The 15,965-nt window shown below is 34.6% G+C and overlaps 2 long non-coding RNA genes across 2 annotated transcripts; both read left to right on the top strand.

Moving 5' to 3' along the window:
• Positions 1–4,485: 4,485 nt before the first annotated feature.
• Positions 4,486–6,998, top strand: LOC130465960 (uncharacterized). Its single transcript, XR_008925980.1, has 4 exons — positions 4,486–4,795; positions 4,906–5,167; positions 5,682–5,746; positions 6,765–6,998. It is a non-coding gene; the product is annotated as an uncharacterized lncRNA (long non-coding RNA).
• A 4,563-nt stretch (positions 6,999–11,561) lies between these two features.
• On the top strand, positions 11,562–14,072 carry LOC130465961 (uncharacterized). Its single transcript, XR_008925981.1, has 4 exons — positions 11,562–11,871; positions 11,980–12,241; positions 12,756–12,820; positions 13,839–14,072. It is a non-coding gene; the product is annotated as an uncharacterized lncRNA (long non-coding RNA).
• Positions 14,073–15,965: the final 1,893 nt, after the last annotated feature.

Here is a 15,965-nt window from a genome sequence, read left to right on the forward strand (position 1 = left end):
AAACTGATGTTGAATATGCATTCTACATACGTTATTAAAACCTCAACACATGTTAAGATAAACAAATATGGATATGAAAGAACATCATGAATCCACTCAATACGGTGAATATGAGCATCATGAATTTTTGTAAACTACGACAAATAAATACACAGAGGAAACCACCAAATCGGTAAGATAGCTAACATGTAAGAAGTACATTTACATATATAGGCAATATAGCTAACAAGACACATATTTAGCAATGCAATCATAAATGAACCTGAAACAACAGAAACAAATCAGAATATCATGTATTTCGGATATTGTGAAAAATCAAAATAGTATAAGTGTTTTCAGCAATCACAAATTCACAACAATATAACTAGATATTCAAAATCTAAGTCATAAAAAATTAAAAAACACCACGCGAGGAAAAAGTTTATAAAAAAATGGCTTGAGTCGTTGCAATTAATCATATAAGGATCGACCTAAAAATACTCAAAGGCTTAATACTATTATTCACCTTTGTCGTTGCATGAGTGACCAATTAATTCACCAGAAAATTGAAATGAATAATAAAATTATTTCAAAACTTTTCAGAATTTCAATCAATTTCTAAGTAACATTTTTACCAGATAATATGAGCAATTAAGCAAGGAAAATCAAGAGGAGAGAGAAAACGACCTAATTGTCAGCGAGGATCACGTCAACGGAGTTATGAGAGATTTGAGAGAAAACTTCGTGCTGCTATGACGAGAATCCATGAGAGAACAATTGCTGCGACGGCTGCGACCTCAATCTCCTTCAAATTATCGTCGGAAAACCGCCATTAAAAAAAATAAGCTTCAAGAGATCGAAAACACAAATTTGCAGAAAAATTAAGCAAATACTTAAAGAGAGAAATTTAGGTTAAAAACCTGGTGTGAGGAGGAAGAACATATATGAATTGAGATCGCAAGCTTTGTTGATATTCAGCTTCATCTAGTTAAAATTAAATCGACGATTTTCGAAATTTGGTCCCCAACCTACAAACAAATGAGACACTTTTCACCATTAAATTCCCACTCCTAAATTCTAATGGCAGAAGGAATCAGAAGCTTGATATATTTTAATTATTTTCATTATAATCAAAACCTATCATACTAATTTCAATCATGAACAAATTCAATCCTATTCAAATGCCTTTTCAGCTACAGAGAGAGAGAGAGAGAGAGAGAGAGAGAGAGAGAGAGAGAGAGAGAGAGAGAGAACGCAGAAAAATTACCTTAACCTTCATCTCACGGTATTGAACAACAACAAAAGCCATAAGCATCGAGGGATGAGTTGACAAGGCGTCGTATCACTTCTCTTCTCGAAGCTAATTGTCTCAACTTTTTCGGATTCCTCGCCTGATCTTCTCTCAAAAAATATAACATAGCCACTTCAACTTCGGCCTGCGAAAAATTCAACCAAATTCAGACAAAGATCGATGAAAATTATGAGAAATCACACAATTTGATCAAAATTGAATTGAATTGAAGAAGCTAGCTAGGTTAATGAAAATTCTAGGAACCTTAATATCGATCAATACAACATCTCTGTGATATTTCTACAACAAAATAGTGATTTTTTAGTCATTTTTAACCTAAATATAAAATTACCGGCAAAAATCAACGAAACTCGGAATCTGACTAATAGGAAAATGAACATAGAACCAATTGATCCAGATAATAACTGTTGCAAACAATATTGAGTAATTTTGACAGCTCGATCGATAAATTTTACAGCCATATATTGGAGTGCTATTTCAACCAAAATCAATACTAATATCTAGCCTTATATTGGATACTATTCAATTTCATCAAAGCAAGTATTATTTCAACCAAAATCAACCACCCTGCTGTCAAATCCCATAACAAAAAAATTCCCAAATTGAAAAAGATAATTAGTAAAACAAATTGGTAAAATTAAATCAAATGAAACTCACCGCGATTGTTGCTAATGTTATATTGTTGTTGTTGTTGTTGTTGTGGGAGAATCGCCATCCCCTCCCTCTCTCCTCCGGTCCTTGCACCACCTCCACCGTAGAACACATCTCCAGAAAATCCAAACGTCATCTTTTTTTTCTTCTTCTTCTTCTCACTTTCCGATTGTTTGATTTTAAGCTAATACATTAGAAAACGCACAAAAGCAAAACTTATAAGGAATCAAAATCAGATTTCTAAAACCTATTAGGAATCCAAATCAGATTTCTAAAACCTATTATGAATCCAAATCAAATTTCTAAAACCTAACCAAAAGCAAAACCTCGTAATTAAGTTTCTAAAACCTAACCAAAAGCAAAACCTCGTAATGAAAATTGCAAAAACGAAAACTAAATAGAAATTAAAATCCTTAACTTGTAAAATGGGGGTCGCAAAAAAAAATCAAATCCGAAGAAACCAAAAAATTGATGAAAATCCGAAGGAATCCAAATGGCGTTCGTCGTTGGCTCGAATTGAAGGAGAGGAAGACGATCAAAGGAGATGATGAAGAAGATCGAAGGAGAGGATGAAGAAGATCGAAGGAGAGGATGAAGAATTTCGAAGAAAATCGAAGAGGATTTGAGGAAGAAGATCGAAGGTATTCATAGAGGAAGAAGATCAAAGGAGATTGAAGAGGATCGAGGAAGAAAACGGGAGGAAGGAGAGAGAAAACAATGGAGCAGTAAGGGTTATGGTAGTTTAGTGTGAAGGGTTTTTTCGTCTTTTTGCTTGGGGACACGAAAAGTGAACTTACTGAATTGCCCCTCCCCTCTTGGCTTATATAATAGATATAATAATTAATTATTATTCACATAATAATACAGGGTATCGTTCGGGAAAAAATACTAGTTTATATTTCTAATTGATGTGTGGTTCTACCCTGCCCCCACCACCTCTGTTTCTTGTTATTTATAGTACGGGAGTATATTACATTACTTATGCCTTGTTTCTTCATTGTTTCTATTTAAGGAATTTACTTCAGTTTTATAATTTCTCATATTTATAGTTTCTTTATTTACTCCTTTAACAAAAAAATTAAACAACTTTCATACTTTTGCATCAAAAGAGATGGAAAGTTTCAGTGTGTGTATAAACTTACTCGCGTTACGACATTTCTTTAATTATGTGGGTATCAAAAAGTTATGACATTTCTTTAATTATGTGGGAACACAAAATATATTTATAGAATTGAAATATTTAACAACGACACAGTTATTACTCCATACTAGTTTAATAGATGGAAAGAATAAGAAGAAAAAAAATAGGAAATCAAATATTTTAAAAGATTCTTCAATAAAATATTTAAAAAAAAAAACCGAGGATACACCTAGAGATGACACATGTTATTCCGGGTGTCTTTTTATGATTCTTTAACATATGGAAAAATCTTTGGGTATGGTGGTATAATCACACATCCAGAATAATTTATTTATTTATTAACTATTATAGGTTAAGAGTGTAATGAATTTTTTTTTTAAAAATTATATAAAAATCAAAAAAATATTTTTCTATTTTGCCATTACGGAGTTTCCAAATAGCTTACTACGTATATTACAGAAACATTAATATCTAAAAAAATTGTGATTTTTTCCCATTCCTAACATATATATTAATATTTTTTTTATCCTTGTTGTATTACATGAAGTCATAATTTACTTTTTTCATATATAAATAGAAGGAAATAAAAAAAAATCAGGAAATTAGATTTTTAAAAAAAGATTCTACTGTTAAATATTTTTTTTAAAAATAAACTAAGGATACACCAGGAGATGATACATGTCATTCCGGATGTCCTTTTAAGATTCTTTAAAATATGGCGAAATCTTTTCGGCAGAAGAAAAAAAAGGAAAAAAGACTAAGGACTCACCGGGACGTGACACATGTCAGCCCTGATGTGTCTTTTAGTATATAGTAACTAGTATAGTGCCCGTGCAATGCACGATTTATGATATGAATAATAAATTTCCATATTTTTATCTATAGTTATAGACAATTATCAACAAAATAGAGCTTATAGATAATCTTCTTATTAAATTATTGATGGATATATATATATATATATGTTACTGCCCAATTCCGTGTCTAATTTATTTAACAAATTTTAAAAAAAAATAAGGGTACATAGATAAAATTATGTTCTTCCCCTTTCATAACCCATGTCAAATATAAATTTATTCTCATCCGCTTTTTAATTATTCGATAGTCATACCCACTTAATAAAATTAAAATTAACCCCGCTTTATCATCCGTCCGTGTATCCACCGCCTCAAACCAAGCCCTGAACTCGACATTATTTTTTGATAAGAGAGTTTAGAATTTTAAAACTCTAAGAGTATTTGTAATCCCCCGTAATTTTATACATTTTATTAATATATTTTAATGTATAGTTAATTATATTTAAATAGAATTTACGAATTTCAGAAATAAATATGTAATTTACGAATGTTTATTTTTATACATTTTAAATATTTCAATGATTTATGAAATCAAAAATAATTTTAGAATTGATGTTGAAAGAATTTGAATTACGAAAACACAATTAAATTTAGAAAACAATCATAACCGATTTTGGATTCAAATACTAAATCTAAATCCTAATTCTAGCCCAATTGGGTGAAGCCCAAATAATAAAACCCAAAAAAATAATTACTCCCTTCTCTTTCAATTTCACGTAAAAAGCAAAAACAAGAAATCAAACCCTTCTCTCTCTCTTTCAACATTCACGTGAAAACCACTCTCAAGCCTCCATTGTTGTTCACGGCCGCCGTCACCACTCACCGGCGACCACCCTCACCGCAGCCTTCACGCCGGTAATTTCTCTCTCTCTCTCTCTCTCTCTCTCTTGCTTCGTTCTTTCTTTCTTCCCTTTCGTTTCCTTGCTCCCCTCACTCAAAATTCCTGTTTGTGCGAAACACTGCAGTCGCACGCAACCACAACCGACGCCGAGCAGCAGCAGCCGCCGTCGCTGCTCTCCTCCGACGCCCGGCTTCCTCCACCGTCCATCTATTTCGTCGGCGTCGTTCTCTCTCCTCTCTGTTTCGTCACTACTCCACGCTGGCCATCACCACCTTCGGCAACCAGCCCATCCGCAACCACTACGCGCCAGCCGCGTCTCCTGGCTCGCCTGACCACCGCCGCTGCCGCGCCCTGCCGCCCGCCAGCAACTCCTTTCTCCTCTTTTGGTTGTTTCTTGAACCCTAAGCTAAATTATTGTTTTTAATTACGTTTTAATAATTTAATTTATGTTTCTTGAATTAAATTTATGATTTTTATGATTAAGCTATGAATTTTCAGATTATATATTTTGATTAATTAATAATTTAATTTTCAGATTATATAATTGGATTGAAATAAGAATTTTAATTATTAAAGCATGAATTTTAAGTTTTAATAGTTTTAAAATCATAGTAGGATGATTATAAGTTATTAAAGTTATTGTTTTTATGATTTCAAACATGTTAATTATGGTTTGGGGTAGTTTGAAATTAGTTATATTGCTGGAATTTAAAGTATGATGCTTTGAAGAGTTTTCAACGAATTTCAATAATTAATATAATAATTATGATGCTAGGAAATTAAATATTCAAGTTTCGATATTGGGAAACGTTCTAATTATGTTTAAGAAGGGTTTGAAGCTCCCTAATGTTGCTGAAAATTCAATATGAATTGATATGAGTCTATATTGGTTGTTGTTAGGTGGAGAATTCTCTTTAGGCAACTTTTGAAAGTGTTAAAGTGGCCTATCAGTTTGTTTACACAAGGTACGTACATACCTGTGTGCTTGGAATGTGTGCTAATTGTTGAAACCATGTTGAATCTTGTTGTTGAACTTGGTTATGTTGATATTATTGTTGAACTTGGTGATGTTGATATTATGGACGAACTGGGTTATATTGAATGTGCATGTTTAATACTGTTGGACAAACTTATTGAACTTATTTTGCACTATAAGAACTGTAACATGTTAGTATGGATGTTTGATACAAACATGTTGGTTGGGAACACTAGATTATTCTATATGATTGGGTTGGATCAATTGGCTGTTGTTCCCTTTCTATCTTTTCACTACTTTATAAGGGCGGAGGACCTTGTTTAGTAAGTTGAAACTTTATGCCCATATACAGGGTTGCTCATGGTTAAAGGAAAGGTTGGTTAAGTTGGAATGAGTCTTGATTGATGCTTTTATGATCACTTACTTAATTCCAAGATAAAAACAGTTGTGAACAAATGTGAACTGTCTGTCTTATGTAATGGTTGAGTCATAACGGAATCTCAATTTGTAAATCATGTAAAGTGAAACTGAATAGCAATAGCTTTAGACTGTGCACGTCTGAAGTGACGGACAAACAGGAGTTGGGGTTCATGGTGGTAGCCCATGGCCTTTTTTGGGACCGGATTGATCACCGTGTCCTATTTTTATTTAAACGTTCCTCGATATCGCAGGTCACTGAGGTTACGGAGTCGCGCCCGTACCTCGTCTTCCTTAGTGAAGACTTCTGGATGGTCAACTCGGTCCATTGTCTATTTCAACTAAAATAATATTATGGTTATTAAGCCTAGCTTAGTCTAGTCAAGTATAATCGTCAATTTATTACGTTTTGTCTGTCCTTACTTATATTTATTAGTATCATGTTAGGGTTGTTGGTTTGATAGTATCATGCTAGGATTGTTGTTGTTTTAGTATGTAGTACTCAGCTTTGCTGATTACGTGCTTTGTTTGTGTGTGTTGATCATGGCTATGCCTTATTGATCCTGTGATGACCCATCTTTGGTGAGCAGTCTCTAAGGATCAATAAGCGTTGCCCATCTACAGGTTTGAAGACGATGCATCATTGGGATCGGGATTAGAGAACTTGTAGTTCTATTCGTTAATTAAGTGATTTAATTTGTTAACTTGGATTTGAAATTTGTCGTACTATTCGTATTTCCTTAATTCAGTTAATTGGTTTGGACCTAATATGTAATAGATTATTTATGAACCTAAAAGTTAGTTTTATGTTTTCCGCTGCAAAATTCTGAATAAGCCGTAACGTTTTCACACGGGCGATAATGCCTTGATAATTCTCTACGTTTTATATTAAAATGTTGTTTTAGAAAAGAGAGAATTGTCGGGGTGTTACAAAGTGGTATCTAGAAGCTAAGGTTTTACTTTAATAAAATTTTAGGTGCCTAACTATCTAGTTATTTAAAATAAATTTCTTAAAAATCGAGTTTCTACGTATTATAGTGTTCAAAAATTGGTACTTTTTTTTGGGGGACCAAATTCATTTTATTTTGTTTAAAAAGTATATTAATATTTCTTATTTAAGTTTGAAATTAATTTATTTATTCGAAACTTTACGTTTATGTGAATTAAGTAAGTTCTTCTTTTCGTATTTAAATTAAATATATTCAAAAAAAAAACCTTATTCTATTTATTCGTTATTTATTCGTTTAATAAAAATTTCTTTCTTATTAATCATTCTTGTTTTATTTTAAGCGTTTCAATGTTTACTTATTTTGATTTATTACGAGAGATGGGTAATATAAGAAGGGCATATAGGATAGAATTATGTGTGCATACTAGTTAATTCTAGCATAAGAAGTTAATTGTTATATGCATATGTTAAATGTTCAAGTGTTGCAGTCAAATGTGCGTTAGAGAGATTGTTTGATTCCACCGAACTTATTGCTTTATTGAACTTTGATTATGGTTTGGTTGGGAAATCGTTAGTGAGATCTTAAGTTGCTTCTTTCAGGAATAAAATATCTCTTTGTGAAGAAAGTCGTGTTTGGATGTGAGTATTTTGCTAGATACAAGACCAACCCATCTTAATAAGAGAGGATACTGTAGCATCCACCATTGTCTATTGCTTACCTAACAAAATCCCATACCTAGAACTCAAAGATAGGTTTAAAGACATGCATTCTGATGATGGAACACCAAAGTTGATTAAGTATGGGACTAGGGATGGTAGGTAGAGATATGACTTAGAGATCCTGACCACCATTATTGAGGTCGTAGAAAATGGGTTCAAGGAGGGTAGAAACTCATGGAGTAATGCTTGGGATGCAGTTACAGAAGAACCTATGGGAATAAGTGTAAATAATGACCTAGAAGAAAATGATGTAGCTGTGGAGAATGAGAATGTAGGTGTTGAGGCAGAGAATCCTAACCTAGTGGCCCATGAGCCAACCATTGAATTTCTAGTGATTCAGATGCATAGCTCGAAAGTGAACAGGAGGTGGCAAGTGAGCCTAATCAAGATAAAGATATGGAAGAAGATGAAGACCCTGGAGAAGAGTTTGATGATTTTGAGATCTAAATTTCACTCCGCAAGTTTCAGGAGCAATGGATAGGCAAGAGGCCACAAATATTTTGAAGTCATAAATAGTTAATTAGCTCTTTTATGTTTTAAAGAATAAGTAGCGAAGCTACAACAGTTTAAAGTTAAAGTTTATTGAAGTTTGAAATGTTCTTTATTATTTTCAAGGATGTAATAAACCTTTATAGAGTTAGCAATAGAAGTTAAAGTATTCATTTCCAGTTTGAGAATTCCATTATTCGCCAACAATAGTTTATGTTTGTGTCATAGAACCTTTATGTTAATTTGAGGACAAGTGCCTTATTATGGTTTAGAAATTGTTATTAACATTCTTTTGAGGAATAGAGTTAGATTATTGATAATCCAAATGATCATGAGTTTATTTTGGGCACCCGAATGGGAATATTATTACTTATTTGTTGTGATTGAACTTCCATTCATTGGTTTTCAAATTGTATGTCCTTTATGGGGATATTTTCTTGAATGAGTGACGATGATTGCTCTATTATTGGTGTACATTCTTGAATAAGTGTTTGTTGATGCGATTTCTATGATCAAATCTAAATTTCTTTCGTAGAGGGGACATATGAGTTATTTTAGGTCGCACACTAGAATGTCAAGCAATAGTGAGTTAGTTGCTACTATTCGCCTTTTGGCGGGAAGACTGGCTGAAGAGAGAACTGAGCGTCCTGATTCTACTGGGGACATGTTTGAGAGACTAACCAAAGTTAAGCCACCATACTTTAAGAAGCAAGCTGATCCTACCTTTTAGAGAACTGGGTTAGAGAAAATGAGAAACTGTTTGGGGATGTGAACTGTCTTGAGAACAGGAGAGTGGGTCAAGTTGTACTGTACTTGGAAGATGAGGCTGATTTGTGGTGGAGAGAAAATGGGGTTAGACTTAGCGCTGTTGAGAGATTCAATTGGGCTTCGTTGTTACTGCCTTAAGGAAACTCCTTTAATGAGAAAGCAAAAGGCACAATAATTGATAAACCTCGTGATGGGATTGGCTAAATTTGTACAAGGCTAAGATAGACGTACTGTGAAATTCAGAAAGTAAATTTAAGGAACCATATTGGAAGATTGACCTCGTATAGATGTTTTGAGAAGTCCAAAAACCTTTAGTTTTTTTCTGTAATGCAAGTGAGGACTTGATGAATAAGGAGTGTGAACTATTTTTCTGCAGTGTGTTAGAAGTGGGTAAAGAAGTTGGAGTGGAAATCAAGGATGTTGCCATTGTGAGTGGATTCATTGATGTGTTTCCGAGTGAAATTGCAAGTATGTTACCAGCTAGAGCATTTGAGTTCACTATAGAGTTAAATCCTGAAACGACACCTATAAATGATCTAATTAGGACACAATCGCAATAGTTGTTTCGTTAAGGAGTATGTTAGGCCTAGTGCGTCACCGTGAGGAGCTCATGTGTTGTTTATTAAGGAGAAAGATAAGAGTATGGAATTATGCATCGAATTTAGGGAGCTAAACTCCAAGTATCATTTGCCTAGAATAGATGACATATTGGATCAATGAATTGGGCGAGTGTGTTCTCGAAGACTGATTTGTGTTTGAAGTATCACCAATTGAGGATAGCTGATAAGGGACTAAGACCTCATTAGGACTCGTTATTGTCATTATGGGTTTAGAATAATGTCTTTTGGGTTAACCAATGCACCTACCATAATTATGGATTTGATGGATAAGATTTTCTACGAATTCCGAATTAAGTTCGATATTATGTTATTGATGATATCCCGATTTGTTCAAGGAATGAGAAAGAGCATGACAAACACTTGAGAATTACTTGGAGACGCTTGAAAGAATCTAGTTTTATTAAATGAAGTATACAAATCTTGAAGTCATATGTGTATAAGTGACACCGACGGAAAAGTAAAGGACTAAATTGATTGAGAGCTATGTTACGTAAGGGAATAAATTTAAGAGAAAATTTGAGTGGTCCAGGATCGTTAGAAATCATTTGTTGTCTTGAAAAGATGGTAATGTATGAATTGGTGAAAGTGCTAAGAGTTAAGCCCAAGAGTTATACATCCATGAAAGCCGTAATGAGGATCACTAGAAAGAGAAAGCTGAGTAGAAGGAGTTTCTGTAGATCCTACTAAGAATCAAGTTGTGAGTGAGTGACCAACTCCAAAGGAACGTGTCTGATATCCGAAGTTTCCTAGGCCTAGCTGACTATTATAGGGAGTTTGTGAAAGATTTTCGAACAAAGAAAAACCAAGGACCAACTTGTTGAAAAAGGAATCGAAATTCAAGTGGAGTGAGAAATGTGAAGAAGCTTTCCAGATTTTAAAGGAATGTTTGACCTCCGCACCTGTCGTCACGACAATTGAAACCTTATGAAATCAATTACCCTACCCTTGATCTAGAGTTAGTTGTTATTGTGTTCACTTTGAATGATTTGGAGACATTATCTTTATGGGGCAACATTTGAGATCCTCACCATAAAAGTCCGAAGCTTTGGCAAAAAGGTCTAGTGAATCTTGGGGGCGACATTGAAAATGAGTACTGCTTTCCACCTGCGATCGATGGACAAACTGAGATTACTAACGGAAAATATGTTGAGATCCTGTGTTATTGACTTTAAGGGTAATTGGGAAGACCATCTTCGATTGAATTTCTTGCAACAATAGTTACTATGTGAGCTTTAAGATACCACCTATTGAGGCATTGTGTGGAAAGAAGTGTAGAAATCCCACTTGCTACGATTTTAGTGGAAATATAGCGTTGGGGAAATGATTCGATGAAGTAGAAATATCCAAAGTTATTCCCTGAGATGAGTTACGAGGGCGTAACTCGTTTTCTTTAAGGGGGGTAGAATGCGATAGAAATTTGCGCTTTTTACCTATTTTTATGGTATTTATATGCATTTTTATGCTTATTTTTAGCAACTTATTCATGCTGATGCAAAGTACATAGATTCTCCGCATAAGAAAATGTGTTCGTGAATATTACAAGTAACTTTAAGTTGGCAAAAGAGTGCACATGAGTGGCACAAGTACTTCTCCAATAGGAATAAGTTGAAAACTTTTGAAAAATGTGTGAATTTTCGTGTCAAGTTTCGGGACGAAACTTCTTTTAAGAGGGGTAGATTGTAATCCCCCGTAATTTTATACATTTTATTAATATATTTTAATGTATAGTTAATTATATTTAAATAGAATTTACGAATTTCAGAAATAAATATGTAATTTACGAATGTTTATTTTTATACATTTTAAATATTTCAATGATTTATGAAATCAAAAATAATTTTAGAATTGATGTTGAAAGAATTTGAATTACGAAAACACAATTAAATTTAGAAAACAATCATAACCGATTTTGGATTCAAATACTAAATCTAAATCCTAATTCTAGCCCAATTGGGTGAAGCCCAAATAATAAAACCCAAAAAAATAATTACTCCCTTCTCTTTCAATTTCACGTAAAAAGCAAAAACAAGAAATCAAACCCTTCTCTCTCTCTTTCAACATTCACGTGAAAACCACTCTCAAGCCTCCATTGTTGTTCACGGCCGCCGTCACCACTCACCGGCGACCACCCTCACCGCAGCCTTCACGCCGGTAATTTCTCTCTCTCTCTCTCTCTCTCTCTTGCTTCGTTCTTTCTTTCTTCCCTTTCGTTTCCTTGCTCCCCTCACTCAAAATTCCTGTTTGTGCGAAACACTGCAGTCGCACGCAACCACAACCGACGCCGAGCAGCAGCAGCCGCCGTCGCTGCTCTCCTCCGACGCCCGGCTTCCTCCACCGTCCATCTATTTCGTCGGCGTCGTTCTCTCTCCTCTCTGTTTCGTCACTACTCCACGCTGGCCATCACCACCTTCGGCAACCAGCCCATCCGCAACCACTACGCGCCAGCCGCGTCTCCTGGCTCGCCTGACCACCGCCGCTGCCGCGCCCTGCCGCCCGCCAGCAACTCCTTTCTCCTCTTTTGGTTGTTTCTTGAACCCTAAGCTAAATTATTGTTTTTAATTACGTTTTAATAATTTAATTTATGTTTCTTGAATTAAATTTATGATTTTTATGATTAAGCTATGAATTTTCAGATTATATATTTTGATTAATTAATAATTTAATTTTCAGATTATATAATTGGATTGAAATAAGAATTTTAATTATTAAAGCATGAATTTTAAGTTTTAATAGTTTTAAAATCATAGTAGGATGATTATAAGTTATTAAAGTTATTGTTTTTATGATTTCAAACATGTTAATTATGGTTTGGGGTAGTTTGAAATTAGTTATATTGCTGGAATTTAAAGTATGATGCTTTGAAGAGTTTTCAACGAATTTCAATAATTAATATAATAATTATGATGCTAGGAAATTAAATATTCAAGTTTCGATATTGGGAAACGTTCTAATTATGTTTAAGAAGGGTTTGAAGCTCCCTAATGTTGCTGAAAATTCAATATGAATTGATATGAGTCTATATTGGTTGTTGTTAGGTGGAGAATTCTCTTTAGGCAACTTTTGAAAGTGTTAAAGTGGCCTATCAGTTTGTTTACACAAGGTACGTACATACCTGTGTGCTTGGAATGTGTGCTAATTGTTGAAACCATGTTGAATCTTGTTGTTGAACTTGGTTATGTTGATATTATTGTTGAACTTGGTGATGTTGATATTATGGACGAACTGGGTTATATTGAATGTGCATGTTTAATACTGTTGGACAAACTTATTGAACTTATTTTGCACTATAAGAACTGTAACATGTTAGTATGGATGTTTGATACAAACATGTTGGTTGGGAACACTAGATTATTCTATATGATTGGGTTGGATCAATTGGCTGTTGTTCCCTTTCTATCTTTTCACTACTTTATAAGGGCGGAGGACCTTGTTTAGTAAGTTGAAACTTTATGCCCATATACAGGGTTGCTCATGGTTAAAGGAAAGGTTGGTTAAGTTGGAATGAGTCTTGATTGATGCTTTTATGATCACTTACTTAATTCCAAGATAAAAACAGTTGTGAACAAATGTGAACTGTCTGTCTTATGTAATGGTTGAGTCATAACGGAATCTCAATTTGTAAATCATGTAAAGTGAAACTGAATAGCAATAGCTTTAGACTGTGCACGTCTGAAGTGACGGACAAACAGGAGTTGGGGTTCATGGTGGTAGCCCATGGCCTTTTTTGGGACCGGATTGATCACCGTGTCCTATTTTTATTTAAACGTTCCTCGATATCGCAGGTCACTGAGGTTACGGAGTCGCGCCCGTACCTCGTCTTCCTTAGTGAAGACTTCTGGATGGTCAACTCGGTCCATTGTCTATTTCAACTAAAATAATATTATGGTTATTAAGCCTAGCTTAGTCTAGTCAAGTATAATCGTCAATTTATTACGTTTTGTCTGTCCTTACTTATATTTATTAGTATCATGTTAGGGTTGTTGGTTTGATAGTATCATGCTAGGATTGTTGTTGTTTTAGTATGTAGTACTCAGCTTTGCTGATTACGTGCTTTGTTTGTGTGTGTTGATCATGGCTATGCCTTATTGATCCTGTGATGACCCATCTTTGGTGAGCAGTCTCTAAGGATCAATAAGCGTTGCCCATCTACAGGTTTGAAGACGATGCATCATTGGGATCGGGATTAGAGAACTTGTAGTTCTATTCGTTAATTAAGTGATTTAATTTGTTAACTTGGATTTGAAATTTGTCGTACTATTCGTATTTCCTTAATTCAGTTAATTGGTTTGGACCTAATATGTAATAGATTATTTATGAACCTAAAAGTTAGTTTTATGTTTTCCGCTGCAAAATTCTGAATAAGCCGTAACGTTTTCACACGGGCGATAATGCCTTGATAATTCTCTACGTTTTATATTAAAATGTTGTTTTAGAAAAGAGAGAATTGTCGGGGTGTTACAGTATTTGACAATTTGGTGGTCTGATTACATTATAATTTGAAAACTATACCTTATAGATATTCTCCTAATTAAAACTAATGATGGATAAATTTGTTATTTCCCCATTTGGTGTCTTATTTATTAGAAAAAAAAGGGTACATGAATAAATTATTTCCATCTCCATTCATCACATGTGTCAATCGTAGTGTTATTCTCATCCACTCTTTAATTCGATAGTCATACCTACGTAATCGTTTTATACTTATATCATTACCCGATAACTGTAAACCTACTTCGTTACTTACTTTATTCAACTAGTCATGCCTTTGAGGCTTGTCGATTTCTCCACACTCGTATTCATCTAAAATTCTCATCTCTAACCCCGTCTCCCACGATAGGAAAGGTACCACCCCTCCTAATCTCTTTCTTAACTGGTAAAATATAAAACTAATCCCCGATATATCACCCATCTGTGTATCCACCTCGCCTCAAACCAACCCCCGGAATCAACAATTTTTTTTGGTAAATTTGTAAAAAATAATCCAACCTTTGACCGCTCTTCCAAATACAATATCAACTTTGAGTAACTCTGGAATAGTCCAAGCTTTGGGGTTTATCTTCCATAAACAGTCCATGACCGATTGGTGACCAATGAAATAGGTAAACATAACACGTGTCTATCTCTGGTTGGTCTATTTCATTTAATTTAAATTTAATCAAAAAATCCTTTTAACTTCTAAAAAAATCCTATAATTTTGTTTAAAACCTTTTAACTCCTTCCCCTGCTGCATAACCCGCTGCCCCAGAAATCCCACCACCACCACCATGTCTCACCCTCCTTCCTCCACTGAAATAGTCTCTTTCCTCCTCATCCTCTTTCTATCTCTCGACTTCTTGCTTCTCTCACCACCTGCATAAACCTAACAAATTCCTTAGATTAGTCATACTAGCAAGAGGAGTGGGCTCGGTTGTGAGGAACGATTCGACACGCATGATGGTAGCAGTGAGTGGGACGGAAGGAGAGAGAGTGGCGGGGGAAGAAAAAGGAGTTAGGAGGGTGAGTGTTGGTGTAGTTTGGGCCGCGACAGGCAGATCATTTGAGCCAAGTGAGGTCGATACAGGAGTGTCGATGGATATTCCGGCGAAGTGTTGGACATAGCCTATTGTAGGGGGTATTTTTGTACGCTTCTTTCCCTTCCTACGGGGGAGGTTTTAGAACCTTTGTATCTTTGTATTTTGAAGGAGTCGCTACCAAACATTATTTAGGGTCTCGTTTGGAAAGATCAAAAAGTGACTCTATTAGGATAAGGCATTAAATCTTAGAAACGGATGGGTGAGATCCGGGCAAGGGAATGTGATGCTTATTTCGCGAGCTTTAAAAATGATTTAAATGCGTGGCACAACATTTTCGAAAATACCCTAGTTTAGACTATGTGGGTTTGAATTTAGAACAAATAATATACTTTGTATTGTGGTCACTTTGCTTTAAAGTTAATTTAAGGAACCTAAGATCGGTTTGTCCAAGAAATTATCTTTGTTAAGCGTGGCGTAACCTTGTATTTTGTTGTATTTAGCATGTTAGGTGATGAAAGAAATGAACAAATAAAGCAACATCACAATGAAAAATGGGTGTAAAATTAGTAAAGTACAAGACCTCCAAGAAATGGACTAGGAGGTGGAACCACATTGCCTAGAAGGACTAGGCAAGTAAAGTTGCGGAATTGAAATTGCACAATTGAAAGTGCAGAATTGAAATTGCATAATTGAAAGTGCGGAATTGAAATTGCATAATTGAAAGTGCGGTAT

The sequence above is a fragment of the Spinacia oleracea genome, chromosome 1, assembly GCF_020520425.1.
Source record: "Spinacia oleracea cultivar Varoflay chromosome 1, BTI_SOV_V1, whole genome shotgun sequence".
In the NCBI taxonomy this organism is placed as follows: domain Eukaryota; kingdom Viridiplantae; phylum Streptophyta; class Magnoliopsida; order Caryophyllales; family Amaranthaceae; genus Spinacia; species Spinacia oleracea.